This window comes from Pseudochaenichthys georgianus, chromosome 7 (assembly GCF_902827115.2).
Source record: "Pseudochaenichthys georgianus chromosome 7, fPseGeo1.2, whole genome shotgun sequence".
In the NCBI taxonomy this organism is placed as follows: domain Eukaryota; kingdom Metazoa; phylum Chordata; class Actinopteri; order Perciformes; family Channichthyidae; genus Pseudochaenichthys; species Pseudochaenichthys georgianus.
Genome location: NC_047509.1, coordinates 20240533 through 20254545, shown reverse-complemented (window position 1 = coordinate 20254545; position 14013 = coordinate 20240533).

Sequence of the window (14013 nt, the reverse complement as noted above, 5' to 3'; positions counted from 1 at the left end):
GGGCAGTCAACCCCGCCATCCTCCAACAGCCCTCCTCCCTTCCTCCACCCCCTAGCAGAAAATCTATGCCTGCTTTCTTAGTATTCCTCCCATCTCTTGTGAAGGCTCTGCGGAGTGGAGAGCAGACAAGTGGACTGCTAGTGAGGCCCTGGCCAGCCGTGTGTGATGCTGGGAGTTTTTTTCCCCCTCTTCCTTTTTAGGATGGGGTGTTTGCTCAGGGCTGACAGGACGGACAGAGTGCCCAGCCCCTTGAAAACCTCCAACGGAGACCTGAACTGGACACATCCTCCCCGTTCACATCCCTTTCCTCTCCCCTCCATGCTCCCCTCCCTTTAACACAAGAAACCTGTAGATCAATGGGTGTACTGTATGGTTGGCCTATGTTCAGACTGGACATAAGAGTACTGACCAGTTGACCACTGTGCTGAAAGCAACCAGTGCAATATTGATGTCCTCTTTAAGGAGGCCTATGTATTAATTAATTGTATTTGTTCTGCAGTCTTTGTAAGGGACAGTATGTCAATTCAATAACAAATAGGTGTATCCTACTTGTCCAGTGTTATGTTCCATTGATTTGGGGTCACTTGGTTAAATGGCATTCAAGCTATTTTAGTAACTTTCTATAGGCTTTTCTTTCAAAATAATCAGTAAAAAAAAGATATATTTGAAACAAATAACATAAATAAAATGAGATGTGCCTTATTTGTCCAGTGTAGTAATCATGTCTGTTATGGCTTTGGAGTACAGCTTTGAAATCATGGGTCAGATAACATTGCAGGTGTTGAACAAAAAAAAACGTAAATCAACTAAAAATGTATTCCTTGTCAAATCAATTCATGACAAACAGAAATGAAACAAACTAGACACTTTAATTATATATATTTCCACTAATATGGAAGTTAGAACGGAGGTACAGTATTGAAGATAATATGTTTTTTTGTTATTCAAACTCTAATTTATTGATGATCCCTAAGTTAAACGCTGTTTAAGAGCGAGGCCTCGGATGTAACCGTACTACAGACACCGTCAAACTGTGACGGAAGAAGCCACTGGATCCAGAGTGAATGTTTGTCCAATATTTGATCTAATACTAACTTCATCACGGCCCATATCACACACAGCAAATTACCCGATAAGTAACCATACATGACTCATTGGGCAGTCAATGAATACAGGTAGGACGTCAGCATGCAAGGGTAAAACATGTTGCGGTATACCAAACTTACCGGGATCACATTTTTCAAACTGTACAACCTTATATCTGAAACCCCTAGAACAGGTCAATGTGCTATGAATAGAATAGATGGAAACGTCTTTAATTTAAATATTTGACTTAATTTTTCCCAACACAGTCAGACAATGCAATTCAGGGGGCAAATGAGAAGCAAATATGGACGTTACTAACAGTTTTCCTCTTTGATTGCAATTGTCAATAAGCTTATGTTGGGACACCAATACTGTTGTTTAATACCAATACCTATACAAAATGTCCATCTCTGTACACAAGCATACCTCTGACTAAAAGAAAGTTGCAGAACGGTCCGCAGTAATGGATTTCCTATGCCATGCAAATCTGAAGTTTCACATCATTGATATTTTATATACAAATTATATTTATGAAAAACAGTGTATGCCCGTAAAGTCGTCAGTCGATCGAAAAATTATGAGTATGACCATATTATAAACTAAGCTGAATGCAATTTGCAGGTTACGTGCTTAAACATTGTTTGAATTCCTGGCATACAGTAGACCATTTAGGACGTAAAATGTATGACAAAAAGTTGGCTTTGTGACTAAGGTCAATGTATCCTCAGCTTTATGTCCACATCATTTTCAAGCAGCTCAAAAGCAAACTGAAACAGTTGTGTGTGAATAGTGACCCGTATTACGGGTAATTGAAAGCAAAGCATGTTGACCATCACTGGATAAATAAAGGTTAAAAAGGTAAATAATGTTACTGCTCTCCCACTGATTTTCCCTTAGTAAATACTTAATCTTGAACTGCATTTAACCACAGTTAACAGTTAACCAAAGTTCCCTAAGAAAAAATGACTGTTATTGATCACCTGTGTACCTATAATCTCCAATACCACTGCTGCACAATGACTGCTACACCTCAGACACACAAAGCTTTGCTGTCCTTAACATCCTCTTCCAAAGTATCCCGTTTCTCTGTCACCTTGACCCTGGTTCGTCATGCTTGTGTGATCGCTCAAAGGTCACAGCTTGTAGCTACTGTCATTAGCTGTCACTCTTCGACACTTCTTCCCGCTCGCTGTCTCTCTTCTCCTTAAAGTCGCTCTCTGTCACGCACTTCTTTCTTCTCTGCAACACAGATCAAAGACCCATCTTTAGTTGGACTTTGAAGGTTAAGAAAAGTGAGAAGGGACCCCAATGCAGAATGAGCCTGCTATGCGTCTGCGTGAATGTGTGTTCTGATGTGCAGGTGGGCATTCATTAAGAGACAACGCGATCAAGGTGGCTCTTCTTCAAGAACAGTGTCTTTAGGTGCTTCAGCATATCAGACATTATGCCTGCACTGTTAGCCCGGAGTTCATATCTAATTAAATAATGAATTACAAATTACTGACATTATTTAAGTTTCATTGCATTACTATCAAATGTAAGCTTATTCTACTTGCTGACTACCAAATGTAAGCATATAATACTTACATGTGTTAGTTAAGCAATGTGTCAATAATTTTAAGTTAAGTAACTTCACATTATGAAGTTTTAGTCATGTTCGCAATGCATTATGGGAAAGAGAAGGCTCTGGATGTGCCGCAGTCACGTTTCCAGCTCGCAATTTCTCAGTCGGACGCAACCCCACTTTGAACGCCGGACTTGCACCCTTTCACCGCGCTGTCTACGCTTCCAAAGGAAGGACGCTGCACGGCTGCCTTATCTACTGAATCTGGTGAGTGATTTAGCTAACAGGGCTTGGTTGAATTCTCGTACTTTTGGGTGTAACACAGCCACAGGAAATATCAACTGGCGGGAACACGGTGTGGGCTTCTCTCGCATTGTTTAAGTACTTGTTAGAGGAAAATAAAATGTTAACAGACTTTGACAGTTACAGGTACATTCGAATAATGCTGCCGTTTATTTTCTGAATTAAAGTTCCATTCGTTGGTGCGCCGTGGAACGGACTTTTTATTTTGGCGGAAGCATTACGATCATTTTTAAGTCAATTAAATCATTTTAAAATATATATTATGAATCATTTGTTTGTTTTTTAGTATGTAGCCGTGTAATAATCGGTATAATGTGCTGCTAGGTGGTCATTAGGCGGGGGGAGAATCCCCGCAGTGTGATCATGTAGCCCGCGGAGGGATCTAGATCTTAATAGCGACCACATTAAGTTTTCATTTGATTTACATCACTTAACTGCAGCACTTCTACGCTACTGCAGTCAGGCAATGTGTGTTTCCCTCGCTTTTGTTAACTTTTACTGAGCGATAGTAGGCTACGAGGTGCAGATAGTTTTAAACGGACAGTGCTGTACTTTTTTCACTTGTTCGTGTTCACTGAAAGACGTAGATTTATTTTTCACCCAGTTGCTGTTTTTGTCACCTTTCTTTTAGTCGTGTGAATCGGACACCACCCCACATTGAACGCCGCTAGAACCCTGCCACCACAGGCTGTCTCAGGCAATAGAGTCTGTCTGCAGACCGCAGCAAGGAGGCGTTTCCTATAGGGCGTTTCCTATAGGGGCGTTTCCTATAGTGAACGACGGGAGCCGGCTCTCGCCCGCGAACGAGACGTTTTTTGTTTTGTTTTTGCGGAGGGATCTAGATCGGCATGAAGGCACATTATGCAATGTGCAATGTGAACATTATCCCGCTTATTACACACGGCCACATTCTCAACAAAGTAACGACATGACTCCCAATAATAATTGAAATGCTTTTATGGATTTAGAAAAAGATTTTATTGATTTAAAAATAGTTTTTTGTATTGATTTAAATTGACATGCATCCGCTAAGAAAAGTAGTCCGTTGTTACTGTTTGAACTAACGTAACAACGGCAGGAACTGCTTCTATAGTGTTTTTGAGGAGCTTTTTGATTACAGATTTGAAAACATCGTTGCTTGCTTTAAAAGTAGCACAATTCATTATGTCAAACCTTGAAAGATATCCCTGCCCTAATGCCAAAAGTAACTGGCAACTATGTCGCCGTAGCTATGATGTCTATGTCTGGACCGCTGCGTAAAAAGGAGGGTTTCTGACCCATTACTTCTCTTCCTACTTTTTGTCCCCCTCTTCTCCCCGCTGCAGCCTAGCAGTTGATCTCAAAGCACGCTCCCCTCTCCTGCAGGGAGAAAAACTATATTTATATACTTTATATAGGTTGATACAGTAGCCCCTTTTTTTAAATAGTTTTTATAGGTGTTGCCATCTGTTTTGTGTAGCGTGGTTCTACAAGCAAGTCAATGCATTAATTGGGTGGTATCAGAGAGTTACACGGGTCTGTAAATGCAATGAAAACAATTGGCCACAGCAAATAATTTATATTAAACATGTAATTTTTACTTTTGAATACTTTAGTACAAAGGATGTCTTTATAATTTAAGTGATATATGTGTACACATATAAATAATTAGTCAAAACAGCGCTACATTTGATTTAATTAAAAGGTATAATATGTGGTAAACTGAAGAGCCCTTTGGGAGCCGAAAGAGCCGGCTCTTCTTGGTGAGCTAAATGATCCGGCTCAGCAAGAAGAGCCGGAATTCCCATCACGAGAACAATGACTTCTTCTGCGAGGATTTATAAAAGCAGCTGGATAAAAAAAGTTAGGAAACGCCCCTATAGGAAACGCCTCCTTGCTGCGGTCTGCAGACAGACCCATCTCGTCTCAGGCTTCCATCATAGGGAGAGGAGGGTGGCGCTTGGACGGCTGCTTTGTGCTACTACATCAGGTGAGACTCCATTTAGCTAACATTAGCACCACATTACGTTATCAGATGTTGTTGATTAACGTCCCTTAAAGGTGGGGTATGTCATTTATTTCAGAAACACTTATTGTTATATTCCATGGAATGCTCTTAACATCCCGATAGCAATGCATATATGAAATGCTTTGACAATAAATACATACAAAATGTAAATCTGTGGAAGCCGTAGCGCTGTAAAAAGCACGACCAATCATTTTAGCCGGCCGGCTAAAATAGCTGTATGGCCTACCTGCCTGTCAGCCTGAGAGGGGTCTGCCTGCAGGCTCCACTCTCAGGACACCTCCACTCTCACGGAGGTGATGAGTCCGCTCACCATGCACTTTGGGTCGGCCTTGGGCAGGCCTTTTGAACCCCCCATCCTGGTTCTCATAATAGTTGACGTAGCCATTTTTCGCTCAAACCATGGAGGAATGTAACGGGGACTCTGCCCGCTTCACGAGTGCCTATTTTCGGACACTTTTTGTCACTTTTCCCCCTATTTTCCCCGGTTTTATTAATTTTTCTTTTTTTGGCTATTTCACCCGGTTCCTTCTAACGGGGACATAGCCCGGTCTCGGGTGTCCCCCCACGGCCTGTGTCCAGCCGTTCCCCCCCTCCCCCACTCATCCATATATTAACCGATTTTGACAATTCTTGTTGCATTTTTGTCCTCTCGGTTCCAGGCTGAAACCTCCCCAAGTTTGTTTGTCCTTTTGTGTTCTAAATGTAATGTTCATAAAATGTAGTTATATCCTCATACCTACTTACATATCTGATTTTATTAAGATATTACTGTGAGAAGTGCACAGAGGCATCTTGAAAAATCAGATGGTGAAGCACGCAAAAGCTGTCTAAATAAAAAATGCACTTATTTGTTTCACCAAGGATGATTTTATTTGACAGTTTTACATGGTTTGTTCTCTTTTGTGTTTCAGGTTTATTGCGAGTTCAACAGAGTGGTGGGGAAAAATCTCAAGGACAACTTCTTCGATGCACTTGACCGTTTCTCTCCGAGCCTGATGGACCTCTTTAGGAAGAAGAAGGGTGTCACTGGCCAATTTCTGTCTGAGCTTTTAAGTCAGACAAAGGTGGGTTTACTTAACATCTGTCTACCCAATCTCTTTCCTCTCTCCTTGTTCCTCTTCTGTCCCTTTGACTTCCTTCTCATCTCTTCTTTTCTCTCATTTGCTGCTCTTGTCCTGTCAATTTAATTGCATCTCTTCATGTGTCATTGTTTCTTCTTTTCCCTTGTTCATTTTGCTTTGCTCTCTTGTTTTGTTTCCTATTCTATTCTTTGGTCAAGAAGAAGTTATGTTCTCTCCCTTTTCTATTCTCTCCCATCATGTCATCTCCTTTTGTCCTCTCCTTTACTTTCAACTATATTTGAAATAAAGTCATTGTGTAGAGTTTGTAGAATGTATTTGATGAATGTATGACCATTCTTTGTTATCTCCACTATATTCCAGACCACTGAGCCAACAGACATCAGATGCCTTTGTGTTCGGGGACTGCCAATCATCTTGGGGGATGAGATGAGCCTTCTGCCTTCTTCAATACCTGCACCGTAAGTAACTTTAACCCTTGTGTTATGTTCACATTTTGAACCCTTTGGTAATGTTCGGGTCAAACTGACCCGGGATATTATTCAGGGTTTAAATAAAATATGAAATCATATGAAATATGATTCAGTTTTTTAAATACTCTTTGCTATATAACATTTAACAATGTAAGTGTCCATACAAATGTAATTTATGTAAGAAAAAATACACTCTAAGAAAAACTAGGTTTACATGTGCATGCTTTTCTAGGAAAAATGCAAATGAAACATTTTTTCATTAATGTTATTTTTTGTAATCTTTGTCTTATGATAATCAAAGCCTTCGAGGAAATATAGCAATTGAAACACAAGAATCACACATCCAAATGGATTTGGCTTCGAAATATATATAGATGATGAAACATCCATATAAATGACGGAACAGATATAAACACAAAGCAAATCCAAACAATTAACAGTCACTGTTCATAAAATACAGTAAATCCAAAAAATACATATATTTTGGCCATTTTGCTGGTAGATAATTTTAGTTCTGCACTATACACTGTAATGTGAGGTTATGTGTCTGTTTAGTCCTTCCTCCAGCGTGCAGGTACGAGGGGGACAGTTAGAGAACATGTTTATAATGTTCTGGAATAGTTTTGTGCACACACTACAAAGGGTAAAGATCAAGGGAGTGTCTGTGTGTGTCCTTCATAATAAATAAGCCTAACACCTAATGTGTTGTAGGTGAATAATGAAGATTGTCTGCATCAAATGTTCACAAATTCATGGCAGCCAAGCTACATACAAAACCATATTTGGTGCACAATTTGTAACTAGTACTTGAAATGTACAGATCCACGTAAGGCCAATTTAAGGCCCAGATTGTCCTTTTATTTATTACTTTTGGTTTTTATGTTGTATGATGCTTTTCATTATAAACGGTGGAAGCTACTTTGTGGTGGACGATGTAGAATTATATGTCAATCTCTTTATTTCTCTGTTAGGATGCGGCTGATAAGGAGGTGTACAGTCAAACTCCACTGGGAATCCTCTGTGTCGGAGAAAATCCGCAGCTCAACCCATCCAGTGTGGCAATCGTCTTGGAGGGGAATGTGGTGATGGATGGACCGGCTAACCTGCCTCAGGCCTTCTGTGTCCTGTTCGGACTCATTTATGCCCTGCAATTGGAGTACCCAAAGTGCATGAAAAACACTTTCCACTTTGTTCAGCAGGTGATGTTGAAGCTTGGTAAGGTTGAGCTGGCACCCAAAAATCAGCTTACGGGTTTCTGAAAAGTTGGCTACTTCAATATTGCATTTTGTTGTTGCATGTTTGCACTGTTTGACCTCTTGTTGGCATTTCCATTTGTGTTTTATTCTATAAACTACTGACAACATCTCTCCCAAACTCCAAACAAAGAAGTCATTTAGAGCATTTATTTGCAGAAAATACTTTTCTGGTCAGAATAACAGAGACAATTCTGTGTTTTCAAACCTCAAATAATGCAAAGAAAACAAGTTCTTCATTATTAAACGACACAATACTAATGTTTTAACTTAGGAAGAGCTCAGGAATCAATATTTGATGGAATAACCCAGATGTTTCAATAACCGCTTTCAATGCGTCTTGGTTGCTCGCCACCAGTCTGTCACATTGTTGCTGAAAGACTTTATGTCTCTCCTGGCACACAAAGCCAAGCTGCTTGATTTGTTTGTGCCAGGAGTGGCTTAATAAGTGACCCAACAGCAATGTGAAAGGTGTTGCAGAGCAGCCAAGGCGCATGAAAGCTGTGATTGAATATCTGGGTTATTCCACCAATTATTGATTCCTGATCTCTTCCCATGTTAAAACAATAGTATTGTGTTGTTGAAAAATGAATTTTAAATAGTTTTCTTTGCACTATTCGAGGTCTGAAAACACTCCATCCTTTTTGGTTTCTTTGAACATTTGGTATTTTTTGTAAATAAATGCTCTAAATAAGAATATTTGGAGTTTGGGATAAATGTTGTCAGTCATTAATTTATAGAATAAAACACAAATGTTAATCCAGTTTTTACAAACAGTAAAACGAGAGAAAGTTATAATTTTAAAGAGGTCTCTTAATTTTTCAGAGCGATATATATCTGTTTATATATATAGAGATTGCTATGGTTTAATGTGAAAATGTATGGTACAATATTTTTGTTACAGTTTTTATAAGATGCTCAATTTCATTGTATCCAAGTTTTAATAAAAGGTAAAACTTTATTTTTGTGTCTTTTTCTTTTTTGTAGTTGACGGAATAAAAAATATAAATACGTAATGTAACCACTTTCAACTAAAAATTCTAAGTTATATAATTGGGCAAAGCAATTGATATTACACAATATTTTAAGTAAAATCAACTTCACATGAAGTGCATTGTACTTCAAATAACAATTCCAGTCCTTGAATAACTTAAGTTAAATTCACTCAAGTTTTCCTAATGCGTTACTTAAAAAAATAGAAAGTGGTTGACTTAAAAATGTAAGTGAAATCAACTTGACATGAAGTGCATTGTACTTCAAATAACAATTAAAGTCCTTGATTAATTTAAGTTTAATTTACTCAAGTTTTCATAATGCTTTACTTACATTTTTAAAGGCAACCACTTTCCTCTATTTTTTTAAGTAGATTCAACTTATCGGGGCTTACAGTGTGTGGCAATTATAGTTGTGCTTGAGACAGAGAGCCTACGGCTATCTGAAGATCCGCTGCCTGAGGGAAGAAGAGCAGAAGAAATGTGTTTTTCTGCACTTCAACAGCAGTTAATCAAGGACTAATATTTGGAATAACAGTTAGAGTAAATAGTAATTCTAATTTTCATCAGGGACTGAGAGAACAGCAACAGCATATTGTTCTCTGAATACAAACAAAATGTTTAATAAACTAAATTCTGCTTAAGCATGCCTATGAATGGAAATACAACTGATATGAAACGGCAACAATGCCGAGGTGTCTTACATTCCGCCACACACACTGTGACCACGTGTGGTTAATTGAAACATGTTTAAGTGAGAGGAAGGAGAGGAGGAGGAGAATAAGTAAAGAGACAGCAAACACAGGTGTGGCGTTTTATCTGTTGAGGAGGTGAGGGGTAATCACGGCAAAATTTAATCAGTTCAGATTAATTATTCATGGTCAGGGGCATAGCGAGCTGATTTCCAAAATGCCCCTTCTCTCTCTCACTGACAGCCCTGTATGAATTATTCAAACTGCATTTACACAAAGAACTCCATCTCTGATACCCGATCAGTCTGTTAGAAACATTATGCAACCGGGAATGTCAATTAGAAATGGGAAAATTGGTCTCCTGGTATGCATGAAATACAAAGGAAAACAAATCCACATAACACACACTATGAAAATTATTAAACAAAACCCAAACTTCAAGGTCTTGGGAGATTATTCTTCACAGAGAGAGGAGTTCTCAGCTTTAATGGGTTTAACCAAAGTCAATATGGTCCCTGTGCAGTGTGTCCACTACTCATCCATCAGTTTATATTCACTAAGTGAACTCCACCTATAATGTGGACTGCATCAGACCGGGTACTCAACCCTGCTCCATTATCAAGTGTTAATCATTTCCCTAGCAACTTTCTCCTCCTACTCCCTCCAAAACAGTTCTTAAGCCAATTCAGACCGATGCTGCTACTTCATTTTCATCCTAACCAAATCACCTATGCCCCCTTCTTCTTACAGTTTATTCAGTGACTGCCGCAGGCCGTTTGTAGATAGATACAAATCCTGTTGCTGGTCTAAAGCCCACACTGTACCTCAAGGCCAGGGCTATATGCACTGATCACTGCCAGCCATTTAGCTCGCCTTTCCCTCTTCATTTTTCCACATGGTCACCAGTCTCCTCTTCTGGGTCCCAGAAGGTGGAATGACCTTCCCTCTCTGGTCTGAAAAGCAGAGCCACGCCCCATCGTCCATCATTTACTGAAATCCTGTTTTCAAGCATCCTCTCTGAATCACTTTGTTGTGCTTTTATCTCACTTCTTAGGTCTTATTTCGTCTTTCCCTAACAGACTCTCAAAGTATCTTGTCTCTTCAAGTAAGACAGTAATGTCAGGGCAGAGTGGTCCTGATTGCTGCTTTCATTGTTCATTGATGTCAGCAAAGGAATTTTGCTCTGAATAACCCAAAGCTTAAAAGTGAAAGAAAACGAAACTACAGTCATTAAAGCAGCTCGATTAAGTTGTGAGTTAAAAAGCACAGACAGATCACAGTGAAAGTGCTGAACCTACTGATGTTAATCATAGATCATGTTTACCAGTTCACCGTCTTACTTTAGCTTGTTAGCATGCATGAAATGTGCTATTTTGTACTAAACACAAAGTACATCTGAGTCTGGTAGGAATGTCGTTGTTTTGCACGTTTTTTGTCATAAACTTTCAGGGTTATTATTAATCAAAAACAAGCACAATTCCTATAGGTGGACGTGAATATCTAAACAAAAATGCATGGTAAACCACCCAATAGTTTTCAAAAAGTGTCAAATTCATGGTAGGCCAGGGTCACCATGCATCTTCTCACAACCAATAGATTTCAAGACATGCTGCCTCAAAAGTGAGTCTGGGAGCTTACAAGGACAGAGCAGCAAGAGGGATGAGTGTACGGGAGAGAAGGCGTGGTCAGGCAGAGAAAGGCAGATAAATAGACAGCAGGAGAAATGAGAAAGTGTAATTCTTGCTCGGCACAATTTATCCTTATGTGCCTGACAGCCACCAACCATAAGTCACCAAATAATCACTCTAAATAATTCAGAGGGATCTCTTGTGTCCTCCTTTCCCCTCTGCCTGCCCTTGTAATGCAGTCCCACGACACAGGGTCAACACGTATGCCCATTGACACTCATCATAAATGCAGTTTGACCAGACCAGGTTTGCCTCGACTGACTGTATTGCTACAGTTCATGACAACAGGTTAGAGGGAGGGCTGGAGGGAAAAGCAGCGTTTTTTAGCAATCCTGCATGTCGTCAGCTAGATTTAGATACTATTGCAATTTATATCTCCATGGGAACATTTCATTGCAATCACTAATACATTTCCCTGCTCTTTCCTCACATTACAATAATACCCATCCTGTACTGTGTTTCTGTATCTTGGAGTTCTACCTATTTTATAGACAATTAAGATGGCAGATCAATGTCAATCTGGCATATGAATTCTGCAGGATATAAAGACATAGCAGATAGGAAGGTAAATGTTCTATGGGTAACATTAGAAAAACAAGTTCTTGATATCATAATTGCTAGCCAAAAATACATGGTCGCTTTTTATGATAATTGAAAGGAGGAACTGAAAGACTTGATCATAACTGAAAGAGATTATGAGGCAGATACATTTATAATTTTTCTAACAGTATGTGTCTTGGTAGAGATAGCTGGCCAGTCATTCATCCTCGTCATGTTGCTGTCAAAGCCCCGCTGCATACGAGTGATGACCATCCTTGTCAGACCAACCGCTGTCTGTCTCCCTCTGAATGATAGAAATGTAGAGTATGTCTGTACTGAAGGACGGATCAATTTTTTTCACTCTATGCCTCTGTGCTTTTCCCTTGTCATACATTGAAAATCACTGTAATGTCTTTTCCCCTGAAATAAAAGATTTTGACGTTTCTTTTTCTATTACTCTCTGACTCTGAATCCACGCTTCTCATACATCGGTAAGGTTTTCGCTCTGACATCTGTCCCTGCTGTGTGTCACTTCTCGACCTTTTCTCTGCGTGTGTGTCCATCATTTCTTTTGTCTGTGACTGCTGGCTTGGGTGATCATGTGTGCGGTGTGTGTTTATTTCAAAGCGTGGCACAGGAGGGGATCGCCACCAACTTGGGGATGCTCTGGAAATGTCATTGTTTGCTCTGCTTTCTGACGCAATTTATACAGCAGCGATTATTTTTCCTCCCAAGCGTGGCCTTCTGCTTTGTCTGCCTGGAATCAGGAACGGTAAATAAGTGGTAATGGGAGTGAATGGGAGGGGAAGTCAGCCAACGTCTTTCTGTCATCACTTTAGAAGGTTGCGACCCTAAAGCACGGTGGCACAGAGCTGCTAAATTATTCAGGCTGTGTCTCAAGCCCCGATCTCTGGAGAAGACGGGCCTGTGATTGCTTGGAGCGGATTGACTGACATTTGCACATGAACATCGCCTCTGTTTCCCCCAAACACCCATTCTGCTCAAAGGAAACATTAGAGGGACCCTGGTTCTGTGCAATGGGGGCTTGCGTTGTGGTTGGTAGCTCTGGGTTCTGGGAGTGGTAGTGGTAGAGGAAGCATTGCTTTTTAAATGTGCGGCTCAGCAGTGAACAATCACAAACAAACTAGGGGAAAAGTTCTGCCATGGGAGAATGACAGGTTATGGTAAATAGTTTTTCATAAAAGTGTCAATATAATTGAGCATAAACGTGGCTTTACATTTGAGTGGCAGAGCAGGAGCTAGGGGACTAGCTCACTCATAAATCATCTTTCTGAGTGGGGTCAAGGGCCATTTGACTGAGACATGGGCAGAAATCTGATTTTGTTAATGGAAATATTTTTTCACAAATAATGCAATAGTACATTGTGCATATCCCAGCATACTTATTGATTAAATGCCAGCATTCTGTGTACATACAAAAAATCCAGTTTGCTAGGATTAATGAAAAAAGTAAGAATCAATGTATTTCCAAAAGGCCATGCCATGCTATCTGAGTGTGGTCGAATATCTCTAATGATGCATCACACTTTACTGGGTTTAATCGTGCTGCAAGGCCAGAACAAAAAAACAAAGCATTTTTGTAATTGCAAATTGAGGTTTGTTTCATTATTATTTATCATCATATATCTTCAGTAGATTGTAACCAAAACATTCTATACAATCCAAGTTGTTAATTGTTATTTGGTCAATTTAAGCTTGAGAGGTTTTGATTAATCAGACTGCTTCCAGAGTGCAGTTTAAAGTGAGCGAGCAAGAAGCTGTGTGTGTTTGAGGGAGGAGAGTGAGAACATCCCTCTGTATGCTGGACCATGTCCCTGAGCTGAAGGCGAGCGTAGCTGAGGTGAGGGGTGGAGGGGAGGCAGGGGTGGAGAAGTGCAGGGGATAACTGGCCCTGCTGGGAGGGAGGAGGGGGAGGAGAACACGGCTAAAGAGAGGGAGAGCGGGAGAAAGAGAGACAGAGAGGGTGGAGCATCGGACAGATGACAAATTGTGATTAATAAATGTGATTCAGGACAGCAGTGTGGAGGGTTGTTATTAATAGAGAGAATTAGAGTGGCTGTGCAACTCAATCTGCACACTGTCAGTCTGCATCAGGCCCCATAATCAGAGCCTAATGAAACAGCACAGCACCAGGATGTAGACATATCCACACTGTGTACTCTGCGTACAAATCTACTGTACAGTAAACACGCATGCTCAGGGAAGTCAGGGAGAAAATAATACATTTCATATCAGGGTGCAAGAACAATGTAACAATAAACATATGGACTACTGGGCCTGAATAAAACATTTTTGTATTTAGATTATCATGCCT